The sequence below is a fragment of the Triturus cristatus genome, chromosome 2_2 (assembly GCF_964204655.1).
Source record: "Triturus cristatus chromosome 2_2, aTriCri1.1, whole genome shotgun sequence".
Lineage (NCBI taxonomy): Eukaryota > Metazoa > Chordata > Amphibia > Caudata > Salamandridae > Triturus > Triturus cristatus.
Window position 1 is genome coordinate 447,193,298 of NC_140582.1, and position 18,397 is coordinate 447,211,694.

The following is an 18,397-nucleotide window of genomic DNA, read 5'->3' on the forward strand; positions in this document are numbered from 1 at the left end:
ATCTTGTCTGAGAACAGATGAAGGAGTGTTGAGTGCCGCATACGCTGTGTGCAAAGTCTCGGAAGCTGTGGAAGCATCAACCTTGAAAGGAGTTAAATCCGCTCAGGTGGCAGAATTTTCTGGCACTGCCAAAAGCATGCAAGATTGGGAAAAGTGTGAGAGTGACTGTGATGACTGACAGCCAGTATTGCTTCGGAGTTGTCCATTATTTTGGCCAGCTATGGCTACAAAGAGGTTTCCTGACCTCAAGTGGAACTCCCATAAAGAATGCTGAAGTGGTTGGAAAACTGCTAGAGGCGATACAGCTGCCTAAAGAACTAGCAGTTGTAAAATGTGCTGCTCATGGTCATGGTGATGATTTTGTAACTGTGGGAAACAAGTTCGCCAATGACATAGCACAATACTGTGCAAGAAACAACCATTCAATTAACAGGAGTAAAGAGCGAGAAATGTCTTCTTGTTCCTTAATGTTTACTAATGAAGTGGGAACATGGGAGGAAGTGAAACAGCTGCAGGATGAGGCAGGAGATGAAGAAATGAAAGATTGGGTGAAAGCAGGTTGTGCACCTAGAGAAAAAGATCATGTGTGGGTCTATAGGGATGGAAGACCAGTCATGCCAAATAGCATGCTATCAACAATGGCAAGGATGTATCATGGCCAAGGACACCTGGGGAGGGATGCTATGATAAGAGCCTTTAAGCAGACCTGGTACAGTGGTGAGCCTAAGAACAATAGGCAGAGAGGGGGGACCCTTCACAAGAATGCAGATTGACTTCATTGAAATGCCCCCAGTCAACAGATTGAGGTATGTCCTGGTGGTGGTCTGTTTGTTCTCCAGGTGGGTGGAGGCATATCCAACAAGAAGAAATGATGGGATAACAGTGGCCAAATTACTGTTGAGAGAGTTTATCCCAAGGTACGGGTTCCCAGTGACCATTGAATCAGACAGAGGAGGACATTTGTATAATGAAATCATGAGTTTAATTTGTGAAGCATTGAGTGTACAGCAGAAGTTACATTGTGCTTACTGACCAGAGGCTTCTGGGGTGGTTGAACAAATGAATGGTACAATCAAAAACAGAATTGGCAAAATGTGCTTAGCCACAGGAATGAAATGGCCCGATGTCTTGCCTCTAGTCCTGATGACCATTAGGTCTACTCCAGACAGAACGACAGGTTTGAGTCCACATGAAATTATCATGGGACGTGCAATGAGGCATGCATATGTACCAGTCAACAAGTTGATGACAATACCTGATGACATGATTTTGGATTACTGTAAAGGCCTGGCTGACGCAGTTCATTCTGTGTTTCACCAGGTTGGAGAAGACACCACCACACTTGAAAAGAAACCAGCCCATGATCTAAGCACAGGGGACTGGGTAAGGATAAAAGTCCACAGAAGAAGAAATTGCCTGGTTCCAAGGTGGGGAAGGCCAAGACAAGTCATCTTGACCACAACGACTGCTGTGAAGTGTGCTGGAGTGAAAAATTGGATACATGCAAGTCACACACTGAGAGTTCCAAATCCAAGAGATGGTACTGGAAAAGAATACTTTGAAGAATCAGATTCCAGTGATGATGCAAACAGTGAGACAGTAAGAAGGAAAAAGAATCCTGAAAGTGGGGAAAGTGAGTCCAGGGAAATTTTCATCCCACCAGAAGAGGTTCTGAAGAGAACAGTGCAAACTGCAGAAGCAAGTTCAGACTCAGAAGAATTACCTGAGGTTCCAATTGACAGTGACCAACATAGCAAGAAAGAAAGAAAAGAAAAGAACATTCCAACAGAAGAGACACCTGAATCACAAGGGGAAATTGGACAAGTTCCACCTGAGATAAATATTGAAGAAAAAGGGACAGACAAAGACAGTGAGGGGCAGATTGCGGAAAAACCCCGAGGAGGTGTAGGGAACATCAACAACAAGCTAGGTGAAGGGACAAGTAGACAGCAAGAAGATTGCGTGTCGGAGACCCGAGGAGGGACAGAAGTAGGGAAATCTCAATTGGTGGAAAAAGAGACTGTTGGAGAAAAGGAAGTTGTTGCGGAAAAGAAAACTGTTAATGAACAAGAGGCAACTGAGACAGAGTCTGATGAAAGTGACAATGAGATACATGGAGGACGAGTTCTGAGAAAGAGAACTTGGCTTGGAGAAAGAAACAATAAAGAAGGAGAACAAAAGAGAAATGCTAAAGGAGATCTTTGGCCAAATAAGATAAAGAGATTAAGGTACAGACTGACACGAGTTAACTCTTCGAAAGCTGAACAAGTGAACGAAGTGTCAAGTCAAAATCCAACCAAAGAAGAAGAAACAAAGATACCTGAGAGAACTAAAAGAATAAGAAAACCAAACCAGAGGTACAAGTCACCGGAATGGACGTATGTGGCACTGCCTGAACAAGGAGAAGAGGCGGACAGCCTAGGAAGTCCAGAGGAGGCTTTACTGAAGGAGGTTGCTGAAGAAGAAGCTGTGGGAATCCTGAGAGTTATCTTGTCCGACATTGGAGAAGAGACGGATGTTCAGGACCTGATACTGTTTGATGATGATGAAGAGACAGTGAAAAGTGATGAAAATCCAAATTGAGTAAATCCGAGGAAAATCCCTTGGAGAAGAGAAGAAAAAGAAATACTAAAAAATAGTAGATTGTAATAATCTGTTGGGTACTAGCTGCCCTTAAAAGTTCAGTAGAGGAGTAGAAGAGGCTAAGTCAAAAGACACGGTCAAATTAACAAAATGGCTAACACTGAGAATAAAAGTAGATGTATCTTTCTGAAAAGATGGTGCAAAATGTGCTGCTGCTGTACAGGTTTATTAATGCTGCTTTGGAGTGTGCTTGCTCTACTGATTTAATTTAGAGCCACTATAGACACTTTAGAAGGTCATACTGAGAACAAAACTAATGTAGGGAAAAGTTCACAGAAAATAGTACCGACTAGCAATATACATATACATAAGGATAGGTCAATTAATGATTTTTCTAGTAATGTTTTTTCTAAATTGTTGTATGAGTATGTAAAGACAATGGAAGTAAGGGATTGCTACGTCTGCATGCAATTACCTGCCTCTGTTTCGGAAGGAGTGACTTATCATCATCTTCCGGCTACGTATGGAATTTCCTGTAGTGTGTTGATTAGTATATTTTATCAGTTAGGGAAATTAGATTATAATATGTCTAATGTAGATAACATTCTTGGGCAACTGCCTATGAATAAAGCACTGAATCCTGCAAAAGAAGCTAACACTTTAGGTGAGATTTTTTTAGAAACCAAAGAATTAACATTAGAATATGTTTTTAGAAATAATTTAACTTGCAGTTTGAAAGGAGAAGAGAAGAATTTTCTAGACATGGTTGAGAGAAGAAGATTTAACATGCACAAGAAAGCAGAAGGGCATAAAATGAGTGACACAATGTGGGATATTGAAAGGGAAAAGGAGTTGAAAAATGGAGCCAGTCCAACTATGGCTATAGATGACCCACAGAAAGGAAAACTGTGCATTACCAGAAAGAGATCCCAGTATGATTATTATTTCATAGGGACTAGCGAGTGCCATGATACATACTTTATTGCAACCGGATGGGGATTTAGAGGAGGAGAAGATCCAGTTTTCCCGGGAGTGTATTATATTTGTGGGAACAAGGCTTATTACCATTTTCCTGACCATTGGTTTGGTACATGTTATGTTGGCCTGGTCTTTCCAAAGATTTTTCACATGGATAGAGTAGATGATGCTGAACATTCTAATACATTAACACGCTATAGAAGAGAAACCTGGACAGAAATTGTAGGAGATATTTTTGGAGCTTTAATTCCAGCAGTGGGAATTTCTTTGAATGCATTTGGCATTCGGAAGCTGTCAACAGTGGTGGATCGCTTGTCAACAAGTACCGCTGGAGGCTTTCTTTTGGTTAATACAGAAATGGTTGCTCTGCGTGCTATGGCAATGCAAAATCGACTTGCCCTTGACATTCTTTTGGCAAAAGATGGTGGAGTCTGTGGAATGCTGAAAGTCCAACATTGTTGCACTTACATTCCTGACGAAAGTAAAGATCTAAAGGTTTATATCAAAAATATTACTGATTTGCATGAAGAATTAGTACCACTGGAAGCTGAAAGTATCTGGACTAAAATGGATAATAAGATAATTGCTATTAAGAACTTTATAGCTAAAATAGGTAGTACCATTTTTGGTAAGATATTATTTCCATTAACCTGTGTAATTGTTGAATTATTGATCATTAGATTAGGATGTATGTGTTGTAGATATAGAAGAAATAAAAAGAAAATCACAAAAGAAAATGTTAAAAGGAGACAAAAGAAACCAGAAAGAGATCCACAAGAAATAGAATGAGAAGAGCTAAGAGAAAGCATGTATATAGAAACTAAAAAGGAAGATGAGATGGAAACAAGGGTTTAAAACATGAACAAGAAGATATTTTGAATTCTTCCGAAAGGGGAAACTAAATTGATTTTTGGGTTTTTGATTTTTGTGGTGATTAGATATCACCAAAGGGGGGATTGATGGAGCAGGGTTTTTACTTTAAAACCGAATTCCTGTTTCATTTTCGCATGTTATAACTAAAAGTACTACTGATTAATTATTAATTATTAAAAGTTTGTCAAATGCTGTCTAACCAACCTTATTAATAAAAGAATTACACGTGGGAATGCTATTGCATGGCTAAAATAATAAGTGAACTAAGTTGGTGAGCAAACTGACAGAAATCGATGTTGCTTATGTGAAGTTATTGTGTTTGCGCTTATAATTAATATGCATTAATGGCTTTTGACGTCGCAAATGGCTAGATAAATACACACACATAAGGGTATTAGCAGGGGAATAACACTGTATAATCATTTCCGTGCAGTAATTCTGTTTTATGTTTATTTTCACTTAAGTTGTCTAATGTGGCCTACCACAAGATGGCTACCACCCGCAGCCTGCATTCGACTAGATGGAAATTTTACAAAAAGGCTTCGCTCTGCCTGTGACCTTGCACCTCCGATGAACTGAAAAGCCATGAGCATGATGACAAGTCCAGGAAATCTGCCAAGTGCCCCTGGAAGATGGAGATGTTGCAATTTTAAAATATTGACTTCATGAACTTGTAATGATCCCACCATTTGATACAAATTTACCCAGTAGAGACATCCGTAGATGTATCGAATTAGTCATGGACATTCAATTCTGCTATTCATTATTTGGGACAATCTATGTGTGGGAAAATCTCGCACAATATCGAAAATGTACCAAGATGACATTATTTCCGCCATTCATCCGTTCTGAACAAAGAATTGTAACTTTATAGAATGTAAATTTTAGTATAAATAATAGTAGGCTAGAGAGGTCTAGCGCCACTTCTTCCCGAGCTGATGATCCGAGGTCCCCATGCTGACGGAGAGGACGATGACTCTACATGACGGCAGGAAACTCTAATTCTTCTACAGAGGACTTAGGATCTGACATTTAGACAGAATGGGTAAATATGAGAGAAATGAATTTGCATTTAATTGGCTTTTTTTACAATTTTAGATAAACAAATAATTCTGTTTGAATTTCTGTGTCGGGTGATTATTTCTGGTCATGTTTATTGAATTTATTGTGTATTCTTTGAAATGTATTTTGCTAGATTCATAAGCAACTAAGCAGATGCCATTGACCTCAAAGTACAGGCAGATTGGTTAGGCATATTGAAAGTGTTTCCCCTTATACATAGCATGGATAAGAGTGGTAGGATGAATGTTGGTGTAATGGGCCCCACCAGCGTGTGATGTGTGTATGCGTGTGTGACTGTGAGATCGCTCCGTCCGTGGAAGTAGAGGGGATTCGGAAGCTCCGATCTGCACCACAGCCGCCTTCAGCTATTAGTTGTTTTAGATCAGCTCAGCTTGATGAAACTCATTCCTGCGGTGGGTCTGCCCACAGGAGTATGTTCTCTTAGCTAGTCAAGCGCTTTTGGATACATTAGCTCGGCACGAGGGAAGACGCCATATTGTTGAAGGCAAGGCACTCGCTGAGCAGTTGGTGCACATCTACCATCAGCAGTCTCTCTCCTCTCCCAGCCTCCATGCCACTCTCCTCCCGTGCTGACTGTTCCCCTTCTCACCACCCTGTCCTCAGCGCAGTGGCGGCTGCCCCCTGCAAAGGGGGAGAGGCGTCACCCCACTGCCAGGAACAGCAAAGAAAGGAAAAAATTAAATGATAATAACTGATTGTTATTATCATTTTATTTTTTCCTCCTGCTGCGGCAGTGTGTGAGGTGGCGGGGCAAAGCTGCAATGGAGGAGTGGTAGACAATCCTGTGCGCAATAGGGCCCGATTCACAGAACAAACTTAAGACTAAATCCTAAACTTAGTACCATTCTGGTATTCACAGAATGCACCTAGTACTTCTGGTATTCACAGAATGAACTTACTACTTTTGCTATTCATAGAATGAACTTAGTACTTTTGCTATTCACAGAATGGATTTACGACTCCTAAACTTACGTCCGCACTCGGGCCGGAAATTCCGGCCCGGAGGCGGAGCTTCCGGCCCGGAGGCGGAGCTTCCGGCCCGGAGGCGGGGCTTCCGGGCCGGAGGCAGAGCTTCCGGCCCGGAGGTGGGGATTCCGGCCGATTTAGCTATGGCTGAAATCTCCACCTCCGGGCCAGAAGCTCCGCCTCTGGCCCAGAAGCTCCGCCTCCGGCCCGGAAGCTCCGCCTCCGGCACGGAAGCCCCGCCTCCGGGCCGGAATTTCCGGCCTGAGTGCGGACGTAAGTTTAGGAGTCGTAAATCCATTCTGTGAATAGCAAAAGTACTAAGTTCATTCTATGAATAGCAAAAGTAGTAAGTTCATTCTGTGAATACCAGAAGTACTAAGTGCATTCTGTGAATACCAGAATGGTACTAAGTTTAGGATTTTGTCTTAAGTTTGTTCTGTGAATCGGGCCCTGAGTGTTTGGTCGGCCCTCACGGGCCGTCCAAAACAGTCATGTGCACTCCCCTGTTCTCCATGCATGCTGCATTACAGCCTGTATGGAGAACATGCCCGCCCCTACAGCCCCTGGCTGAGGTCACGGTGCTCAGACCAAAAACAGCGCTGCAGTAGAGTGTTGATTTTGGCTTAGGGGTAGGAGCCTGGCTCCCTGCTTCCTGTTCCGACCTGAAGTCGGTCACAGGTGAGCAGGAGAGAAGACGCAAGACCCGGTGGTGGCAACAAAGTAAGGGTTTTTTTGTTGGTAAAGTAGCCCGTGAGCAAGGCCTCTCCCCTTGCATCCGGCTGCCCCTGCTGCAGCAGCTATATTTTCGATTGTTTTGTGCATAGCTCGCCTCCCCTTCCCAGCGCATGTTTGCAAAGCGCTTCATGGAAGGGAAGCCACTTCTTCTCTCTAACAAACTGGATGCCACATATACCTATTTACAGTTCCTGTTTGGTGTCTCTTTTTCAGTTTTACTCTCATTCGGAATTACTGTTTAGATATGTAAATGGAGTATAAGGTTACACTCCAGGATGTGCATTTATGATGTTAATCAATCCGCGTCTTTATTTAATCAATAGCTTAATTGCTGAGCAGGTCCTGTCATTTCTTAGATTCCCTTGATGAAGTGAACTAATATCCCCCTCACACACCTCCAGCAGCTACATTTGGAATAACATCTTAAAGCTACCTTTAGGTAAAATGGCTGGATCTAAGCTTACTACAATGGACATATTTCTTCGGAGGGTGTCTGCTCTCGCACCTCAAAGCGCAGAGTTCTTATTTTTATATTTAAATGTAGTTTGACCAATATAAAGTGAAAGCCTCTGTAAAAGGAGTGCATACTGCTAATAAATATAAAAACCCATCACTCAACTACCATACACACAGTCATGGAAATGGAAAAAATGTATAGTGAACTGATAAATTGTGCGTTAAGGAGTGGCAGCGTGAATCATGATATGAGGAGACTTACAGGCAATTTAAACATGTATGTTTTAAAAACTCTGCTGCGAAGAAACTGTCGCAGGGATCTTTGTGTGCTCAGCAGTTTTCATTTATTTTTTTTATTTGAAAAGTTGTATATAGCGCTGGCTAGACCCAGAGATATCGGAGCGCTTTACATGAGTTACAGCGAGTTACAGGTTACATAGTTACATCAATTAAATCCAAGAGTCACAGGGGGATGAGGAGGGGGAGGGAAAGGAATACACAATGGGGAAAATGAGGAAAACAATGTGAGATGTCTGGCTGGGTAGGTGACGGTCGAGGGGGTGAAACCAGGGCCAGACTCCTCTTTAGCTGCATATGACAGCTCCACCGGGCATCGGCCAAGGTAGCTCGTGCATCGAGGTGAGTGTAAACAGTTTTGGTATCTGCCCAGTGGGCGTCGTCAAAGGTCCATCAGAAGTTTCTTCAAAGTTCCATCAGGTAAGGGCCATGTTGATTCCGGCTCCGTGGAACACTGCCACACTTTCCTTTCCTCCGAGGATACCGTTGGTGATGACTCAAGATCGCCGACCCTATATGTGGAATGTGAAGTTGCTTGGATGGCGCTTTGTCATCCACCATTTTGAATGACCCAGCAAAGTGATCTCCACTGGTCTCGGTGGCCGCCTGACGCTCGGGCAAAAACTGGCAGCGAGCTGTGCGACGGACCGAGCCAGCACTCCGCTTCAATAGGTGTTCCTGGCAGACCTCCACTCGAGCCTGGAATTCGGGCTCATCATTGGGTTACTGGTGGGAAAGAGAGCTGCTGCTTGTTAGCGGCGATAGCATGAGCAGCCCAGCGTAGCACGCAACCAATGAGCCGAGCATCTGGATATGGGCAAGGCCACACGGAGAAGCGACAGTGACAGCGGTAGACATGCATAATTCACCAGAATTCATGGTATAATAATAAAGGTATGATACCTCTGGTGGTAAATGAACTTTCTGGACAGCTCTGTGTTTCTCTTATCACAGTTTTGACTCTAAAAACATGCAGGGTTTATATTCCTGCTGCAAAACATGCTGTGTAAAATGCAGGCCACCGATCTGTATTTCATGAAGATAGGTAAGTGGACTACTGCTTTTGACAAAGAGATCTTTTGTTATTTGCAGATTATAAGTTACAACCTTCCTAATATAGCACTGTGAGCTATAAACAGGGATCAATGAGCTGCATGAAAGATGCAAGGCAAGGGTTTAACACCTTATTGTTTTTTTTCTCTCAATCTAGTGGTATTCTAAGGCTTACTGTGATGAGTAATAAAGTATCACTAGCACAGTCAACCCAACCACTGCGTTACATTTTGAATCCTGACTTTGTGTTCTCCTGACCGCATACTCTTTACACATAATGCCTACCAGTAAAGATGATATGTTTGTTTCTCCTACACATTCTAACCCTCATTGCCTTAGGAATCATTTCCTGAGCACACTTATATGTTGATATTTTCTCTGTATGATGTGTCTGATGTAGCACAGCCTGACACCATACATTAGGACGAGTAAAGGTATAAGAAAAATTGAATTAAAAGAAATTATGCTATTAAAATCGCTATATGTGTAATTACTCATACAGACTGATACAGCTGACATTCTTACAAGGCCCACATTTGTTTTCTACACAGGAGTTGAACTAAGTCCAAATTGTTGTGCCACTTAAGTACTTGCGAAATGATAACACGCTGTGTGTTTTGTCTCCACCATTGCATTGGCATTCAGGTGTTAATAGCTTCAAGGATGTTACAGTAACAAAATAGGGGCTGATAGCCCTTTAAATAAGGCCCAGCAGGAAGTGAAAATAACAGAAGCCCTCTCACTGTCTTTAGGTAGCTGCTCCTAATGGAAAGCAAACTGCACCCACTGACACTACATTACCATCAAAGTACCCCTAGCAGTGCCCTAGTACCCGGCACATTTTAGCCTCTACACTGACTACAACCCCACTCTACAGATAGAATGGACAACAATAACGAAAGTGACGACGAAACCACATAACAGTACCACTACACTGAAGTAGCATCAATACAAAACACGTGAATATAACAATAAAACCTCTAAACAACACAACTCAAAAACAATAACACTAGAAATCAAAATAATACAACAAGACACAAAAGCATATCAATGCAATGCAAACCCAACAAAAAAAATGTAGCATAGCACTATACGACCTCAACTGCATGAGCATACAACATTACAGGAGAAAAAAAATAACACAGCAAAATAATTAATTCATAAAAAAATTCACCATTGATATGCTGACACAAAGCAAAGCAACACATCAACACATTACAATAACACCCATCGCAACAAGAACAAAATCATAAATGCAACATAAAAATGTACAAAATCACAATCATACAGATCAAAGACTATGAAACAACAACACATAACAGCATACAACACAGCAACAACATCTCTGCTGTGTCACTGACAGGGCCTTCTTCGTCCTGTCATTGGGGCAGGTGGTTCAAAAGTGATGGGGTGTTGTGGTGCATTCTCATGAGTGTGGGACTTGACAGGGGCCCTAGACTGTGGAGATCACAAGCAGATCACTACAAACTTCAGAACTGTGTTTTACTCTGTGGGATCAGAATAAAACAATAATAATAAAAAAAGAAGTCAGGGGAGGTTAAGCGATGGTGAAGGGCACGGTGACCTTTAAAATGTCTTATTGAGTTGATGGAAGCTGTTCTTTAATTGGCAAATAAGTAAAAGTAGAGCAAATACATATACTACATCCAGTACTTAATTTGTAAAGTAATAAGAGCCAGGGCCCTGTCAGGAGGTCACTGCAGCTCGCACCTGCCGGCGCTGCAAATCACAGTATCAACACAAACGGTTAACTGTCACACTCCTACAAGTGTGACAGTTCACACTATTCCAAGCACTCAACGCTATAAGAATGGCTTGGGCAGCAGGTATTAGTCATTTTTTAATGTGTAATGAATTAATATACTATGGTTGTTGTAGCCACCAGTGCCACCATGTCGCAGAATGTTATAACTGGGTGCTGAGAATTAAATGCCGGTGCCGAGCACCAGAAACCATTGGCTAAAATGAAACACTGACTGCATTACCCTCTGACTCCTGTGAAGACCCCTGTTTTTAGGTCTCGCCTGACCCAGCGCATGCGCTGGTCTGGCGAGACTTATTGAGAGGGCTCCAAAAAGTGCTACCAGGCCAGCCTAGAGCTACAGTGCATGTGCGCGGGCGCGCGCGCCGCGATTTACCGTGATTACTTTCACTTTCACGGCCGCTTTGATGTTTGATCGTGATCACGATCACTTTCGCAGCCACACGGCCGCTTTGCATAGCCAATAGGTCTCGCTTTTGGGACCTTTATAAGTATTTAGTTATGCAACTGTTGCATGGCTAAACACTTATAAGGTCCCAAAGGCGAGACCTATTGGCTATGCCAATGCTTGTTTCGTAATTTTGCTAATCGCGTATTTGCCACAAAGTTTTCCAGGGTGCGCAATGTCTGCATTTCTCTGCCTGTGTGCCCCGACAAAACACAAAAGTGCTTCCTTAATGTATTTCTTGTTTTATTTCAGGCTGCCTGGGGCGCTCCAAATACATCACGCGCACCGTGATGGGAAGGCGACAGAAGCAGGTGTCTTTTTCCTGCTTTCCCATCCTCCCAAGGCTTGATGTAAATAATGTTACACTGCCTTTTTCGGCTGTGCCGCCTCCTCTCTATTACTCGAGTTTCTTCAGTGAGTGGAGAGAGCAAAAATAAACCAGGCCTGTATCATTATTTCCATCTGATTTGCTTAACAGGAACATGAGCTTTCAATGGTTGTGTAGTTCCTAATAACACATAGGAGATACGCGTTTAGATAAAATAGACTAAGGGATTGGTGCCCAGACTGATTATAGACACCCTCAAATTATATGGTAGCCTTTAGACTAGCTAGCTCACAGTGCCACCATAAGCCCCCTAACTGTACCGAGAAGTGAATAGTTTCTGCCAGCTATTAAACATGACAACCCTTGATCCTTTAGGGATTGTCGAAACAGTGTACTACTTTTATCTCAGTCACTCGTGCTCAGAGAGATATATAGAATAAACGATGGGGACATTTTCATTAAGCATTTATTTAACCAGCGTCACTCTGGTATAAAACAGGTTTGCTGCGACAATCATTAGACAGAAACAGATATATATGATTCCAAGCACTGACAGAATAAATAAAAGTTAGAATTCTACCATGGTGCTAAAACAGTAAATATATGCAGTCTAAGTGTACCTAAGTGTACCTCCCATGTATGTAGGTGTAAAGCCAAGAATTTTCCTAGGAAAGAGCCAACGCCATTACCTCATGGGAAGAATGAAGGCCCCCGTCTTGGTCTCAAGTTGGACACCCCTCAAGGGATGTCAGACCACTGCAGCTGGAGCTTCAGCAGGCCGGGACCTCAGCGTCTAGTGTCAGCGTGAAATCCTCTCATCTTGTTGCCCAGTGAAAATGTGGTTCTTTTATTCCTGAAAGGTACCCTTAGGGCTTCTACCTAGATGTGTAATGATACTGAGGGTCTGTTGTTCAAGGATGACGATAGCGGTGACCTTTGTATAGAGTTATGATACAGAAGATGGTAAACCTGTTGTGCATGTCCTAGACAGGGGATTAAGATATGATACTAAGAATCCTCATACATAATACGTGAGGTTTGTTTTTTAAGAAAACCACACAACATTTATTCGGCACATAACTAGGTAAAAGGTCAGCGCAACAACCGTTATGTAGGGCAAGGTAGGACAAATGTAGGTAAAAGGTTGTGTAGTTACCTTTGTGTATATTGGGATACATTAGGACCCATAGCACAACTGTAGTGAGTCCTGCTATACTTTAACCTGAGTTTCCAACTTCTCACTTCACCCCTCCCTCTGCTCGCTCATTGACCTACCACACCAAATGAAAGAGAACCACCCTGGGGGAGGTCGGGTGTAGAGGTGGGTGAGCCGACAGATAAACGGAGAGCAAGTCAAGGGACAGCCCTGGCTCCAAGAGCCCGTGTTCAAGATGAGCCCAGAAAATATTTGGCATGTAAGTCATGCAACAAAGATATTGCTAGAATATTATAAGTACATCGGATAATATATCCGTATTGAGAGGCATTTTGTGAATGTGAGAGTGTTTAAACATGACCTGAGAAACATAACATTGCTGCCCGAGCCCTGATTACAAAACTATTATTGGCTGAAGAGCAGGCCCACTGAAATTATGTGGCAAGGGTGCCCCAAATTGTGTGGCAGGATTTAGTTAATAATGTGGCAAGAAAAAGCAAACTATGAGCCAAAATGCTGCACATGTTGGGAAAGTATTACTTTATTATTTTATATTTTTTTCACATAGTTGTCTGGGCAAAGATTTCACCTCATTTGTACCAATTAAATGACCGAATACAGATATAAGCATCTGAAAGATTACCAATTAACCGTTTCGAAGAGCCCTCCACTTCGCATGAACACGTCACCACATTTCTAGTAACTTTTGATCTGATTGAGCTAGAAACAAAATTGTTTTTTGTTAAAATCTGCAGATGATGAAGTAGGTGATGGATTATGTGGCAAATGAGGCAAATCCATAATAATGTAAAAAAAAGACTCAGCCACACAATCACATAATTCCAGTAGCTCTGACTAAGAGGTAAGTGAGTTGTCATAATTACCCTTTATGTGGCCTAGATTCTTCTTAAAGATAGGGAAACACTATATGCTAATAAATCAAACACAAGACAGGATTACGTACAATGTACATTCTGAACTAACGTATTTGAAGTTCTCTCATATATGGTAATGAACAGAAAGGAGGCTCGGTGAAAAAGTATTTGCCCAATATAACACCATTTGGTCAAATAGGGAAGCCGCCATTGATCCCTGAATTTCCACGCTGTGGAAACAACTCTGTGCAGATCAGCCACTATATGGGTATCTCTTTCGGACTTCAAAATGCTTTGTCTTTAAGTCTTGGAGAATGAGATTGAAGCCAGGGTGAAGGGCAAAATCGACACTATCAGTTTGGCAGTTTACATTACAGAAACATTGCCCAAGGACATAAGAATGCTTCACCACAAACAGTTACTACGTTTCACAGTTTTCTATTTTTACGGCACATGTACATTTGACCAGTGGTGGACGACACAGATCGGGGGTGGCGGGGCAATCTGAGGCAGAAGGTAGCTAAAAAATCAAATTTAAATTACCTCTTCGCTGCGTCATCCTCTCTGGGTCCTCCTCGTCACGCAGGCCGTAACAACAGGGAGCACCCAGGCTAAGGCTTGCCTGAGGTAATACCAACACTGCATTGCAGCGATGTGATTGGTAAACACCCAGGCTCCCCTGACCAATCACAACACTGCAATGCAGCGTTTCAGCCAGGGAATGCAGGCCCTTGCATATTCTCCGCACATGCTGTAATGCAGCCTGCATGGAGAAAAGGGAAAGTGCACATGAGTGTTTGGCCGGCCTGACTACATGGGATAAGGTCATGATCTGCGTGACTTTGGAAGCTGGGCTACTCTATTCATGAAAAGAGTGGTGGGGTAGGGTCCTCATTCTCTTGATGGGGATTGGCCTAAACAGCTGATAGGCCCTCAACTTCTTCCTCTGTGTGAATCTGAGATGCAGAGGTAGCTCGGTCATAATGCACCTGGTAATGAGATATGCATGTAACCCACCTACAGGTCATAAGTCACACACACATTAACCCCTTCGCTGCGGCGGGAATTCCGCCGCAGCGCTGGGGGGGGTTTGGGGGCAGCGCGGTGGCGCTGTGCTCATGACGGAGCCACTCCGTCATGAGCCACGGTTGAGCTGTGCTCATGACGGAGTGGTTCCGTCATGACTCCGCCCACTGCGCTAATCGCCCGCACAGGCGGGGAATCAGCGCAGCATGGGAGGAGCAGCGGCCAACGGCCGCAGCATGACGGAACCACTCCGTCATGAGCACACGGCACCCGTGGCTCATGACGGAGTGGCTCCGTCATGAGCGCTGAAGGGGTTAAAAGGAACCACTTGACTAATGTACTTGCTGCATGCACATAACCTGCAGGCAAAAGTTCCTGCTTCCAGTGAGATAGTTTGATAGTTGGGTAATGGGTCCAGTAGTCATGGTTACTTGTAGCGGATCAAATTGGTGTAAGCATATAAAATGATTTCTTGAGAGCATAAGACTGATCCCAATATTTGGATCAACTGGACCAACACAGTGAAAAACAGTGATTTCTAGAAGGAAAGTCCAGTACTGGAGTACACCTTCCCCAGTGGCATGGCGTCACCTGGTAACTTTGTGTGTATACATTGCAGGCACAAGTAAACCACTTATTACGGACTACCAATAAACATTAACTATTTTAAGTCACTAAATATTGTGATATATTATGTATTAGTCCATATCACCTTGGTTGTTTATTTATTAGCATTCTGCTTATAGATTTTTATTATTTTAAAAAGCTGATAATTAGATGTGAGTGTTGGTGAGGGACAATTGTAGCACTAGCATCTCCCCAGCCAACCATCCTTTTTAAATGGAACCACCTACTGTCACATCTTCTCAGTCCACCGTCCTTTTATTTTTAAATAAAATGTGAACAACCGATTGATCATCTCCATAGTTCACCAGCAATCATAGTATAAAAGTTTGCATAACTATTGAATCGCACTACAAAGAATATTCCAAGCAGGGCTCTTCTTCACGCTGACACCCAATGTGGACGAGAATAAGATTTGAGATCCACCAGGTGGTAGTGTCTGCAGTTTTTCACAATTCCTTTTCCCCTCTGCTAATTACACTTGAATAGACGTTGGCACCCACACCACTCCTCATATAGGATCTTCTTCCAAACATTTAACACCTCAGGAGTTCTCGTCCACCAGGGGCATAAACCACACTGGTACCCCAACATAGTGTCAGTGTGAGATGAAGCCCAATGCTGTCGTGATTAGGAGAGTTTTCACCATGGGGTTTTCCTCCAGATTCCCTTGTTATTAGGACAAAACTCTTAAATTACACTAAAATAAGGTGCCACAAAAAGGCTGCAAAAAACGCAATAGTGTTCCGAAAAAAAGACATGTTTTTGTGCCGCAAAATTTCCTAATCCATGCCGCAATTTCCTGGAGTGTCTGGTGGCCATTTTGTACTTGGAGGAACAGGGCGTAGCTAGCCTTTTTTCACTGGAATGAACAATACATTTAAACCTTTTTTCAGGAAGTACTTCCATTCTCTTCTGCTGGTCCAAGAAACAGCACCACTTGCCATTTGTGCTCTCAAATTGAAGGCAGATGTGCTGCTGTCATTAATTTTGGATTAGAATCACTAATGAGGTCATTAAGTTCAACCACCTGTCAATTGGAGTCAGTCCGGCAAGATTTCCCAAAAGGATTTAGTTCCCTGCTTCTGAACCTCTTGAGAAAAATATCAAATCCAGGCATTTAGGGGATTGAAATTGACCGTTCAAAGATCAAATACCATATCTGTATTTAAGCCTTATCTTTCAGTCTTATCTTTCATCCACTGCTTTTCCCACTGTTGCAGTGGGAGAGAGGCTTTGTATACATCTGAGCCACATCGTAAATGGATGTCAAATAAATCGACCCTGCCACCTTGAATATTACAGGCGGGCACATAGAGAAGCCTCTGTAAGTCAAATATAATTTCGGAGCTTTTCCTCTATTCCTCATCAAAGATCTGTGATTTTGTAACTTGATTAGTTCTCTCCATTTACTTACTAACCCAAATCCGGGTTTTTATTTATTATTGATAATTGCTTGAATTCACACTTGCCATTTATTTTACATACAAAAATGCACATATATTATCATCTTATTGAAAATCACTGCCCCCACTAGTGTATTTAGTTTTCATTACAAACCAGGGCAGGACATAAATGTGGTTTATTTATTACGCAGTATGCACAGGGGCTACGACTGGCAGCACACTTTACATGGCACAGCGACAATAGCTATTAAGCGTCATTTTATATATGGCAACTATATGTACACAAAGGAAAAAGCATAGTTTTTTATTTTTTTTATTTTTTCTTATGAGTTGTTTTTATTGGCATTTCTTAAGTGACGAAATAAGGAGGCAACATGCCTCTCAACATCTCAAAAATGGGAAAGGAGGAAATATAAAAGAGGTGAGGGGTGCTTGGGAGGGGAGGCACAATTTCAGAGCATTCAATTTCAAAAAGGCATGTTATGGCAGTTACAGTGTGACACATCGTGGAAAAAAAGTTAACATGGTTCTATATATTTCCCAAACTGCATTAATGGCACAATGTTCCACTTCGTAGGTGACAGACGAAAAGGCAAAACTCAGAGACACCCCCGTGGTAAGATAATTGGCGTGGCATCTGGGGTAGAGGCCGGAAGGGCTTGATGTGGGATATTGGCCAGTGGGAGGTTCATTTCGAGCGAGGTTCGCCCTGTCACAGGCGGGGAGAGGCGGTTCTACGCCTAAGCTATCCTAGCAGTGGTGGCATTAGTTCCTAGTAGGTGGATAGTTGTTCCTGGAAATAGAGCGCATCCTGTAGCCACGCCTCTGCTCTAGGCGGGCCATCTGCCCCAATGCATAGCAACGCGTCTCTTAGCCAGAAGCTTAGCAGTGTGGTGTGTGGAATCAGGGGGTACACCCCTGCCGCAGCCTAATAGGCATCTGAAGGGGGTCTGTCGGAGCGGCAGATTTGTTATTTGATGTAGAGTAGAAAACACCTCACCCCCGAATTGCGCCACCAGCGGGGATTGCCAGGCGAGATGCAGGAATGAAGCCTGGGGTGAAGAGCAGGGAGGCAACACGCTTCCCCTATTAATTCCCTGTGCATCAACTGCATCGGAGTGTGGTACAGCCAGTGTAAACATTTAAAATGGATGAGCCACAATGTATAGTTAGGGGACAACACCACAGTTTGCTCACAGCAGTATCTCCCGTGCACGTCTGTAGGTAGGGGGCTCAATGTCCAGGTTCCAAGCAGCGTGAGCCTCTGAGACAGGCACTGGTGCGTTATCCAGCATTATTGTGTTTAAACAGGTGATTAGCTTGCGTGGTGAGTCATGCGTCAGCAGATGCTCAAGGTATGAAGTGTAGGCGGGGGCAATGGAAACGTGTGGTGTGGCACACGGCAGGTAGCTTGCTTCTGGTAATAGAACAGTGTATTGATCATGGTGGGACGAGGGGTTATGCGGGGTCATGAAGTGTCCGTCTGGATATATGTCAGCAAATGTGTAGAGCTTAAGGTTGGTCACCCGCACTCTTGCATCTTCATCCTGCAGTGATGGAATTTGAGGATTGCGCATGAGGGGGATTGAAGGAGCGTAAAGGTAGGTAATACCAGCCTGGCACCACAGGCGGTCCCAAGCCCAATAAACACTCTCAAGTGCGTGTGGGTCTGGAGGGCTGGTAGAGTGCAGTGAATAATGGCCATGGAGCTGCCAAGTCTGCCTCCA